The following is a 12,906-nucleotide window of genomic DNA, read 5'->3' on the forward strand; positions in this document are numbered from 1 at the left end:
CAGGCTTTCCTGACTGGGCTGGCTTTGAACCATGACCCTCAAATCTTGACCTCCTTAGTAGCTAGGATTACATGTGTGAGCCACCAGTGCCCAGCTATCAATTAGTTTTTAAGTTTAACTATTAAGCCAATAAGAACTTTCTCATCTATCTGGCCTAAAACCCATTAGTCATATCCCCCTGTTTTCTTCTCTCTCTCTTTCTCTCTCTCTCTCTCTCTTTCTCTCTCTCTCTCACACACACACATACACACATACACACACCACCACCACCACCATACATTCACAAATTAAACATTATTAGCCAGTTTGTTTCCAATGAATCAGTAGCCTGACAGTGACAACTGAAGTTTAAATTCAGATCTCAGATCTCACAACAGTACGTTTTTCCTCAGTTAGCTTTTTTTTTCTTTTTTGTCAGTTTTGAGGCTTGAACTCAGGGCCTGAGTGCTATCCCTGAACTTTTTTGCTAGCACTCTACCACTTTGAGCCACAGCGCCACTTCTGGTTTTCCTGAGGTTCATTGGAGATAAGAATCTCACAGACTTTCCTGCCTGGGCTGCCTTTGAACAGTGATCCCCAGATCTCAGCCTCCTGAATAGGTAGGATTACAGATGTGAGCCACCAGCGCCCTGCTCCAGTTAGCCTTTTCTAAATAAAGTAAAGCTGTTCATTCTGTTCTTGTCCCTGTAATATCCTCTTCCTTGGTAATGGGGGGAGGGAAATGTTGGCCATCTTCTGGTCTTAAGAAAGACAGAGAAGAAAGGTGGTAAGCTCTGGGTTGGACTGCCAAGTTCATGCCAGCTGTAAAAAGGGAAATATTAAAGCCACAACAGCCTTTTTGAGAACCCACTGATGCCAGGCGCCACAAGAAGGAAATCTGAATTGGCAGGTTTTGTTATTTTTTTAACTTGACCCTGACAATACCTGCTGGGCTACCTGTGCTTTCTGCCAAAGAAGTGTCAGATGAGGGAGGAAGTTTGCACACCTGGTGAATTCAACTTCACAATACCATTTGGAGGCAGGAGAGAATGAGAGAGAAAGGCAACCAGAGAAAAGAACAGAGCCAAGAAATTGAAACTGGGAAGAGGGGGGCAGAGTAAAGAAACAAACACTTTGGAGGAATTCTTTTATGACATTTTCCAAGATCACATTACACCACAGGGACAGTGATAATTAAGTATTATAGTAGCTTGGGAGTGTGAGAATACCCCAACCTGGAGTTGAGCTTTTGTACCTGGGGCTCAGAAGGAAAAGGCATCAGCCAGTGTGCCGGTCCTAGGATTGTTTTTGTTTTTGTGCTAGAAATGGGACTTGAACTTAAAGGCTTCATGCTCTTGCTTGGCTTTTTCACTCAGGGCTGGCCCTCTACTACTTCTGATATTTTGCTGGTTAATTGGAGATAAGACTGTTCCTGTTCTGGCTGGCTTTGAACTGCAATCCTTAAGATCTCAGCCTCATGAGTAGGTGGGATTATAGGTATGAGCCCCAGCACTCAGACATATTAGGATTTTTTTTTTCTTTTGTTGTGCTGGTCTTAGCATTCTACCTCTTGAGGCACAGCTCTAATTCTAGCTTACTGGTAATTAATTGTAGATAAGATTCTCATGTAGGGCTGGGAATATGGCCTAGTGGCAAGAGTGCTCACCTCATATACATGAAGCCCTGGGTTCGATTCCTCAGTACCACATATATAGAAAATGGCTAGAAGTGGTGCTGTGGCTCAAGTGGCAGAGTGCTAGCCTTGAGCAAAAAGAAGCCAGGGACAGTGCTCAGGCCTCTGAGTTTAAGGCCCAGGACTGGCAAAAAAGAAAAAAAAAAAAAAAAAAAAAAAGACTGTCATGGACTTTCCTGCCTAGGCTAGCTTGGAACTGTCATCCTTAGATGTCAGCTTCCTAAGTAGCTAAGATTACATGTGTGAGCCACTGGTACCCAAACCGTACTAGGTTTGATGGCCTGTTTGGCTGAGCTTGCTCTTCTCCAGTTTCTGAACTATCTTTTCCAAAAAGGATCTTTCTTAAATTTACAATCAGTGTGTGTGTGTGTGTGTGTGTGTGTGTGTGTGTGTGTGAATTCTCTAAGTAATTGTGTTGCCCATTCCAGTGACACTTTATCCATTTGTATAACAGTCCTGGGTTGTTTTTATTTATTTATTTTCTATAGACATTTTATTGAGGCCATTGGATAAGGTGAAGGATGGGGAGCTTTCAAAGACATTGAAGCCAAAGCCAAGCTTGTCACGCAACTGTGACACAAGAAACTGCCACACAACAGACACCTATGGAACTGCAGCAGCCACTGACCCTAGGACCCATGTATGTCCCCAGTGTCATGCACTAAGAACAGTGCTCTTGCTTTCTCCACACTCAGGGTGATGGAGACTTGGGTGACGAATATCATAAAGTGTGCTTCCAGTCGTCAGCATGCCAAATTCTGTCCAAATGTATTTTGGGGCCAGGGAAAGAAGGATTTGCCTTTATTAGAAGACTGATCTTGGGGCTGGGAATATGGCCTAGTGGTAAAGTGCTCGCCTCATATACATGAAGCCCTGGGTTTGATTCCTCAGCACCACATATATAGAAAATGGCCAGAAGTGGCGCTGTGGCTCAAGTGGCAGAGTGCTAGCCTTGAGCAAAAAGAAGCCAGGGACAGTGTTCAGGCCCTGAGTTCAAGGCCCAGGACTGGCAAAAAGAAAAAAAAAGAAGAAGACTGATCTTCAACTTCTGAAGTCATTCCATTTCTATACCTCCTTTGGATTCTCTTGTAATCACCACTCTTGTAATCACAAGCAATGTGAGCAACACAGATGCTGAAATCTGTGTCCCACATCCACAATGGTACCAGAAAAGCCTATCCAATGTTTGCTGAATGAACAGATAGAGAGCACTATGATTGCCCCATCACTACAGCAAATGCCAAAGTGTAAGGGAAGCTTGCTTTTGAGTAATTCTGACCCTAGAGAATCCTTTTCTGTAACTGTTTCTGGCCCCGGCATGCAGGTTGATGTCCTGAGGGCCAGGAAATCATTGTGATTTTATTATTCACTGACTGTTTGCAATGCATTAGCATCTGCTGTTTAGAGAAACCTCTAGTAGGTGTAGAGAGCTGGGAATGTGCGTAGCTATGCTTTCAATCTCCTGAGGAGGTCAAAGCCAAAGCATCTTCAAGGCAAATGCTGACTCTCATTAAGTACCTACATTTTCTTGTGAATCTATAGAAATCCCTGGGGCAACACCATTAGTGGCATAAATGTCCAGAGAACTGAAAAAAAAAAAATAGCTGACTCAAGTGGAAGAGCACTGGCCTAGCAAGAGGAAGCCTTTAGTTCAAACCCCAGCAACGAGAGAGAGAGAGAGAGAGAGAGAGAGAGAGAGGGAGAGAGACAGAGACAGAGACAGAGACAGAGACAGACAGAGACAGACAGAGAGACAGAGAGAAAGAGAGGCAAAATAGGAGTGGAGTTTAATAAGTACTCAGATAAATCATAGAAAATCACAGTAAACAAGCCATTGAGTAGCATATTCCCTCTCCCCTTTCCTCCCCTCCTCAGCTAAAGCTAGGCATTGTCCCCAGGGGTCATTGAGTGTTACAGCTTTCCTAGCTTCACATGTCTTCAAATGGAGTTACTTCCATTTCACTAGGACACTTCTATAGCTTGTGACTGGTCATCATGGAGAGATTTCTTGCTTTCATGTCTTTGCTACAAATTATTCCTTTGGACAGCCGTACTGGGGACATTTTTGTCTGCCCAGTGGTTGATGTCCATTCGGACACTTGTAGGCTGCAGACCCCACAGGGGGTAACTTGCATCCCTGCCTGTGTCCCCAGACACCTTTTGATTTTGCAACCAAATAAATTGTTCCTGTGCACTAACCTGCCAGAGCTGGCAAGAGGATGCTTTACTCCTCTAGTCCGTTTCGCCTATTCAGGCTTTCTTCAGATGCAAGCCCTTCTAGCCACTTATTCATTTTTTTCCTCTTGAAATTCCTTAGAGAGCTGAATTGCCATGTTCCATTGATGCATTTACACAAATTCATTACCTTGTTCTTTCTCCTCATATCATCATCCCTACTCATTGATTTGCATAAAGTCTGTTTTATTCCCAATTATTTTCTTACTTCTTTTTTAAAACCAAGAGCCCAATTTGCAAGGTCTTCATTACTTTATTACTACACTGTTTCAACTCATTTTTCTTATTAAATGCCAATGTTTATGGAGGGAAGGAGTGAAATGTGTTGGCAACTCTGTTGGTGCCAGTTACAAGGAAATTAAGATCATGTTTTTAGAGGTAAATTAACCTACATTATATGGCAAGGAACCCACTAATATCATTTTCAATGACATAGAAAGCAGGTTGGCATTCAAAATTCTTGGCACCGAAGAACTACTTACAGTGATGGAGAAATATTTAAATAGAGAGGACTAAAAATACAATTTTGAAGCAGTTGGGGGGGCTGAGTGTGATGACTCTACTTGTAATCTCAGCTATTTGGGAGGTAGAGCATGCAGGATTAAAGTTGGAGGATGGCCTGGACAATTGTTAGAAACACCCTATCATAATGACTAAGATGCATATAGTGGTATGTACCGTACTGTCATCTCAGAAGGCTGGAAGTAAGAAGATTACAGTCCTAGGCTGGTCTCAAGTGAGACCTTCTGAAAAATAACAAGAGCAAACAGGGTTGGAAATGTGGCTCAAGTGGTAGAGCATGTTCCTAGCAAGCTTGAGACCCTGAGTCAATTAAGGAAGATAGATATTGATTAATATTTTCTAACACACACAAAAGCTGTATCGCCTTATGAGAACTTCTGCAATGTTGGAAACACTAAAGACATAGGCCAAAAAAAATCTAATTTGTATAAATTAACCAAAGATTAGGAGAAAACAAAATCTTTAGTAAGGATAGACGAGATGGACACAGATTGCATTTCTACAAGAGTAGAAATGGCATCAAACTTATTCAAATTACCAATGAAGCACATAAATATAAAAGAAATCTGAAATGAAAACAAATCTCCAAAAGTGGTAAATTTGCCAGTTTGAATAAGATTCTTGAAAGACTGAGTAAATTACCTAATTAATGCTCCTCTCATTACTTTAAGATATATGCAAATAAGTCAAGTGCCAGTGGCTCATGCCTGTAATCCTAACTACTCAGGAGTTTAAGAACTGAGGATCATGGTTCAAAGCTAGCCTGGGCAGGAAGCCTGTGAGACTCTTATCTCTAATTAGCCCCCCCCCACACACACACACACTCAGAGCCAAAAGTCGAGCTGTGATTCCAGTGGTAGAGTGTTAGCCTTGAGCAAAACCTCAGGGACAGCACCCAGGTCCTGACTTCAAGCCCCATGACAGGCACACACACCAAATAAAAGATACATGGGAATCATTTCGATATGTCATTCATGCTATTGTTTTGTCACCATTGCCATTATAATCACCAATATCATGAAGGTGTTGTGGCAGTGGGCCAGGAGAACAGAAGCTTAGTCTCCTCTTCTAGGCTCTGGGCTCTGCCCAGAACCCCCTCTCATGAAGCCAGCAATTACAGGAGAGATAGTCATGAAATCCTAATCCCTTCCAAATACTGTATGATAATGTAACTAATGTAACCTCTTATCTGCCAGGCAAATGAGGTGACTCCCTTTATACTGTCTGAAGTTTGTATCAGGAATACACGGGATCCAACCTTTACAGTAACAACACTTCAGTGTTTTGAGGCCCACAGGCCCACAATCAAATACACAATCACACAATGTTACAAGGTGCACCACTTTATCAATAAGTGACTAAGATGTCCCTTGGCCAATTGTATACCATGTACCCATCCTGTGCTTAGTAATTATAGCTTTTATTTAATTAGTGTATCTGTTTAGGAGAAGATACTAAACAATAGATGAGAGTCTACAAATACCAGTTAATTTTAAAAAGTAGGGCAGAGGCCAGGCACCAATGGCTAGCCCCTGTAATCCTATCTACTCAGGAAGCTGAGATTTGAGGATCAAAGTTCAAAGCCAGCTAGTGCAGGAAAGTCCATGAGATTCTTGTCTCCAGTTAGCCAGCAAAAAGCCAAAAGTGGAGCTGTAGTTCTAGTGGGAGAGTGCCTCCTTGAGAAAAAAAGCTAAGGACAGGCCCTGAGTTTAAGCCCCAGTACCAGCACACACACACACACACACACACACACACAGACACACAGACACACAGACAGACAGACAGACACACACACACACACAGTGCCAAATGCAGGATTATGGAACAAAGTTATGGAACAATTTAGTGGGTTGTGTCTGACATTGTTTGCTGAGGACTGAAATTCTTTATGCCATGTTAATTTCTGGTCCTGTCAAAAAAGCTTATAATGAAATATAGAAAATAATTTGGTTTTACATTTACTACTTGAATCACATAGATGTTAATAAAAATCATGTTATTAATACATCTATGATATTCTGAAGCCTTTCCAATTATTTTATTTGTCAGTCCACTTTAGAGCAATGTAGAAAAGTCAAATAGAACCATTTAACTAGGAATTTGAAGTAGCAGAAGCAGAATCATTTCACCAAACAGAAAAAGCATATTTCGAGGGCTTCACCCTAGGAGGTGAGGCCGAAACTATTTCTGTACACATTCGTTTTGTTTTGTTTTGTTTGTTGCCAGTACTGGGGCTTGAACTCAGGGCCTGAGCACCGTCCCTGGCTTCTTTTTGCTCAAGGCTAGTACTCTACCACTTGAAACACAGCACCACTTCCAGCTTTTTCTATAAATGTGGTGCCGAGGAATCGAATGCAGGGCTTCATGGAAAGGTGAGCACTTTACCACTAGGCCATGTTCCCAGCCCCTTCCTGTACTCATTTGAAAAGTACAAATCATACAGGTTCTCCTAGAGGCCCCTGCAACTAGTTTCCCTGGGGATACCAAGACAGAAGAAAAGCTTCTGTTTGCAAGGACACCCCTTTTTATATTCTTTACTGTTTTCCCCCACTCTTTCCTGTCCTTTTGGTCCCAAGCTAATACCAAATTAAGATTTGGTAATTGGTACTAACAGATTGCAAATATAAGGCATTTTCAAAATAGTAAAAACAAATTTAAGACTTTACTGTTTATTGTTTTAAAGTGTATTTCCCCCATACTGTTTGGCTAAGTGCAAGCGCACACACACACCCATTTCCAGAGGCATTTTCTAGTCACAGTCACAGTGATGTTGTTCAAAGTTTATTGAGCAGGGAACACAGTTGCCTTCCCAACCTTTCTAATTTGTATTGGATGCTAAGCTCCCACATCTTAGTCCTCAGGCATCTTCCTTGATAAAGCCCTCCTACCTTACAGTCCAACAAAGTCCAAAGACTTTGGATATGAAATTTTTAAAGCAGCCACTGGAGAAGAGGCTTCAATAGTACTGGCCCAACTGGCAAATCTGTGGAAGGCCACGTGAATTGCTCAGAGATAACACCCTTGTGTCTTTCACCTTGGGGTCACCAGTCTGAATCAAACAGATTAAGTGTCCAGGGTTGTTATCGTCTGGTGATGGCTTGGGAGCTGATATGAAATAAATTGCTAGTATCTTGTGGCTCCTTGCCTGAGGTCTCCTGGTTTAGACTATTTTAGGGCCAGATCCAAATCTTGACAGCAATGGTTCCTGTAAATGGAAGCTTCTGCCCAAAGATCAAATGCTAAATAAACCCAGAGATTATACTTCCTCTTGCACTAATGGAAGACATCCCCTCAGACAAGGCTGAAAATAAGCCAGGGAATTGTGGGTAAGGGAAATGGACAAGGTCTGTATATTATGAACAACAAACTGTGAGTTATCTAATTCTATGCTGGATTCCTTATAGGTGATTATGCCATGTGGTTTTGAATCCCCCACTCATATGGCACAGCTCTGCCCTCCTTCTGACTTAGTCAGATCTCACCTCCTCTACCTATGGTGTCATCCATCTTCCAAAGTCACCAAGCTTCAGGGGAAATAAACTTTACAACAGAAAAAAAAAAAAAAAAAGGAATTGAGGCATAGTTGGTAAATGGTAAATGTAAAGGCTGAAAGGAGAGATAGAGAGGGAGAGAGAAGAGAGGACAGAAAAGTTAGGGGAATGGAAGAGGAGAAAGAAGAGGAAAAGAAGGAATGTGGGAGAAGGAGAGAAGATTCTGCATTTTAATCAGGACCAAATAGTTACTTTTTGTTGTTACCATTTTGTTTAAAGAGGCTCTTAAAGTAATTGTTGAAAAAAAAATTGTCAGTTGTGGGGCTTGTACTCAGGGCTTAGGTGCTGTCCCTAAGTTCTTTCTGCAATATGGAGGTTGGAATGGCTCCATCTGAGTTACAGAGAGCAGAAGCTGACTCCATCTCCACTCCCCCCCCCCACCCCAACCTCTGCCCCTGAGCTTCAGAGTTGAGCCCCCACTCGGAATCCAGGAAGATTCCACCCCCTCTCGCTGTAAACAATAGCACCCCACCCCCAAATCCGTGTGCCAATTCTAACTAGAATGATAGGTTGGTTCAAGCAGATACTATGAGGCAGATTGTAAAACCATTGGCCACCTGCATGTGGCAAGCTTGACCATATGGTATTTCTAGCATCTTGTCTAGATGGGCCCGTGCCTGGATTCCTACAGGAAGGTCCCATCCCCAGGTAATAGGTGTTCCTAAATTCCAAGAGACAGGAATGGGCACATGGCCTATAGGTTACTGAACCTGGCAGTCAAGTGCTTGGAACTGGGAGCTTTCTGTGACCCAGCCCTCTGACCTGACCCTATTTAGAGGCAGGCCAGCTCAGGTGCCATTAAGCCATGCCACATGTTTGAGTGTGGTGTCTTGTCCCCATGGCATCCCAAATCAGCTCTCCATTGGAGCTGAATTAGTTTGTTGGTACTTAGAAATCTTCCAGAAGTCAGTATCTCTGCCACTGTCCTGTTTTGTGTTATATATTTTTCTGAAACCTGGGACCGGTCCATCTGGAACTTCCCCAATAAGTCCATCTTTTTACTTGAGACTGTTTCTGAGTGGTGGACTCTTGGAGGGATGGGGGAATTCCCCCCCCCCCCCCAAGCCCCATTACTCTTTTATCTCAAAGCTAGCATTTTACCACTTGGCACCACAGCTCCACTTCCAGTGCCATCTCACCTAGTTGTTACTGGGAACAACAAAAGTCTCTATTTCCAAGTTTATCCTTAGCCAGTATCATTCATGCATCACAAAGATTTCATTCTTTGTGGTACAGACCCTTGGAAAATTCATGAAAACAGTGAGTCTTGTGTCCAGGAAAACTACACAGCATTCACAAACAAAACTCAATTAACCCTAGGGCATAGTAGCTCAAGCCTGTAACCCTAGTTACTTGAGAGGCCAAGATCTGTGGATCCCAGTTTGAGGTCATAAAATGTCAAGCAACTCCATCTCAACCAATTGCTGGACACAGTGAAGGAGACCTGTTACTACCTCAGCTATGGGGAAAATACAATGGCCGGGCCAGATGGCTGTAAGGTCCTCTCTCAGATGGCTACAGGCAGATGACCCCACCTGGTTAAGTCTCTACCCAGTTACCTGGAGGCAGTTACCTCCCCATCCCTGCCCTACATAAGGAATCCGGGGGGGGGGTAGGGGGGAACTCTCTCTCTTGCCGCCACTGCACCTTGAACTTGGGAGCAGGTTAGCAGAATAAACTTTTCTCTCCTGCCTGAATACCGCCTGGTGTTCTCCTTTACCAGCTACCTATCTTTAAACCTAACAGTGGCAAGGGCTTGTCTTCTCCAGCGACACCAGAGAGCACAAGTAGGAGGATCTTAGTTGTAAAATAACCAACCAAGCCAGGTGTCCCTGGTTTAGGCCTGCAGTCCTAACTACTCAAGAGACTGAGATCTGAAGATCAAGGTTCAAGACAAGAATGTCCTTGAGACTTTTATCTTCAACTAACAGAAAGCTGGAAGTGAGTCTGTGGTTCAAGGGTAGAACACTAATCTTGAGCATTAACAACTCAGGGGGAGCATCCAGACCTTGAGTTTGAGCCTAGTACCAGCATGCGCGTGCGTGCGCACACTCCCCCACCCCCACCCCCATCACACCATCACATTTCTGCATCAACCTCTGCCTCCTACTTAAAAAAACTTCCTAGCACTAAACAATTAAGTTTGGTTGCAAACTCAATGGCACTTGGATTGGAATCCAAGAAAGACTGGGTTGGGCAAACCCATGTGTGCACGCGTTGGTGTTGAAAAGCTCTGAAAATTCGTTTTAGGCCAACTCGTTAAACCAGCCGTCTAAATGGGCCTGGCACAAAGTCCCAGCCAGCCCTGCGCCAGCTGGTGAGGTCTCGAGTTGGAACCGGAAGCGGCGGGCAGCTGCCTCCAGGCCCTGCGTCTCCGGGTGGGCACACTTCCGCTTGCCATAGGGAAAGCATTGCCCGCACCTCCCCAACAGTGACACATTCAGTTCCGGGGTGCAGGCCCAGAGGCAGCCTCTAGGAGAAATGGGTCTTCTCCCTCGCTCCCCCACGCCCACTCCCCCCCCCCCTACTCTTTCACCACCAGACACCGAGAGGGAATAAGCTGGCTCAGCAGCGGGCTGCCGGGTGGGGAGCCCTAGCCTGGGGTCCCAGCCCCTTGGCGAGGTTACCTCCACGTGGTTACCCTGGAGGCTGCAGCCCCAGGGGCACAGAGATCCAGACCTACGCTCCGCAGAGGAACTGGTGGCCCAGCCACGTGTGGCCCTCCTGGGGCTGGGGACACGTGGTAGCTTCAGTGCCAGCCCTGGAGGTAGGGTCGTGATCTCGATGTCCCGTGCAGCCAGTCCGTTTCCCCTCTGCCACTGTGGGTCACTTGGCTCCCCGAGTGCTGTCTGCGGCGCCGGCCCCCAGCCCAGGGCGCGATGCCCGGGGCACTTTGTTGGCAGAGAAGACTCGGCTGTCTGGGACTTTGGCTTCACTGCTTTGCTGCTTGAAAAGTGCGAGTGGAGATTGGGGTCCCCTGCCTTTGCCATGCATGTCAGGGAGAGCCCCCAAATTCACTCTCTCCCTGGCGCTGGAGCGACCCCCAGTGTGTCCTCAGCGCAGTTGGTGGCCGCCCGCAGGGGGCCCTGCGACGAGTCCCAGCCCTGGTGGTCCCCAAAATGGTGAGCAGCCACATCGGGATGATGTTCCTGCACAACCCGAGGCTGACAGGTGCGGGAGTCCAGCGGGGGCATTGCCCAAGAGGGCCTTGGTATGTAGGAACGACATCTCGAAAAAGGCCTGGGAGGGGAGGGACAGGCTGGCATCCTGCTCCCTGACATCTGAAGGTGACCTTATGCCTACAGGCATGCCTTTCTCTCCCCTTTTCAGAACCCTATGTGGTAAAGTCGGTTAAAAGAACACAGAAAATTCAGGCTTTGCTTGGCAGAACGCCTCCTCTTAAAAGAAGGTATTGAAGGTAAAACATGGTTTGGCTGAAAAGGTGATAATCGGTTAGCTGTGGTCATTCCAGATCCTCCCTCCTCAAGAGACCATGTTATCACATAACGTCCATTAGGCCCCAGTAATCCTCTACCAACGCATTTTAGAGCCATTTGAATGTTAAGGAGATTTTTATTAATGGTCCATGATCCTAAAATGTGACTATTGGTTCTAAGAGCAGATTTTAACAACTCAAGGCTGCAAGTGATTTTCTGGTTTAAACACAGCCCGGAGATTCGGGTTGGAAGACTGGGAACAGGGGTTAACAGAACATTCCCCCCCCCCCCCCCCCCCCCACACACACACCTGTCCTGGAGGCGTAGCTTTCCAGTCTGCACTTGTGGACATGGAAACTAAGACTGACCAACCTGTTAGGGCACAGTAGCTCCTGCTCTTGTAGCTAGTTCCTTCATGAGCATTTCATGGAAACAAACAAACAACAAAAAAAAAGCAATCAGTAATGCTTTGGCCTCTAGAAACTGGCATCTTATTTTTAAAGAAGGCCTGGGTTGGAAATGGCTCCTCAGTGATGTCAAGTAGACTAAGCAATCCTTAATAGAAATGCCTCTTTCCCCCACCCCTGCAGTAGGCAAATTAGGGCAGGAGCAGAAAATTTCATCTTATTCATAAACACTTTTTTTTCCCTTGTGGTACTGAAACACTACAATTTTTGCCAATTTACCATTATATTTGCTGCAGGATTCTTGTTTTTCTTGCTTGTTTGTTCTTTTTATTTTTTCAAATACCGTATTTCCACTAAGAACTGAAGGTAAAGGGAGATTCTGGAGTAAAAGTGAGTCACAGAGACTTTCTGCTGTTCATCTTTCCCTCTAGGAGGAAAATAAAATTTGATACCACCTTCATCTGGTGATCATGCTAGCAGCCCTGGCTGCTAACCTACTGTTAGTAAGTTACCTTTGACCAAATAGGCTGGACTTGGTAAGGCTTCTTTATTTGAATTTACTTATTGTTTGTTTAGCAGGGTAGTTTTAAAATATAAAACATACTGCTTGCAGGAGAGGAAAGCTGGCTGATTCTCTTCAGTGTTGGGGGCCCCCTGGCTTGCAAGGACTGTGGCACCATAGAGAGCCTTTCTTTCAAATGCATACCTGTTTCCTCCTCCTTTCAGTCATTTTTGCATGCAAGAGCTTCCTCAGATTCCTTCCTGACTTGGTTCTATTTCCTTCAAACTGTTCCTGGGGGGAGGGGCAAGGGAGACAAGTACTTTTCCAAATAGCATCTATATTTCAGTTCAATCAAGTAAAAAAAAAAAAAGTAAAGAATAATAGTCCAAGTATCATGTTGGTTTAAACAGGCAGTTTGGAGGAGATGCTCTAAGCAATCCCAAACAATGTGTCTCCGTATACTGGTACACTACAGTTTCACGTGTAATGTTAATTCTGTCCGAGACAAATCCTATAATCTGTGCAGTTGCAAAGCTGAACACAGAAAAACATCGGGATGGGTTTGTTGGGGGTTTTGTCC

This window comes from Perognathus longimembris, chromosome 14, assembly GCF_023159225.1.
Source record: "Perognathus longimembris pacificus isolate PPM17 chromosome 14, ASM2315922v1, whole genome shotgun sequence".
NCBI classification, from domain to species: Eukaryota; Metazoa; Chordata; class Mammalia; order Rodentia; family Heteromyidae; genus Perognathus; species Perognathus longimembris.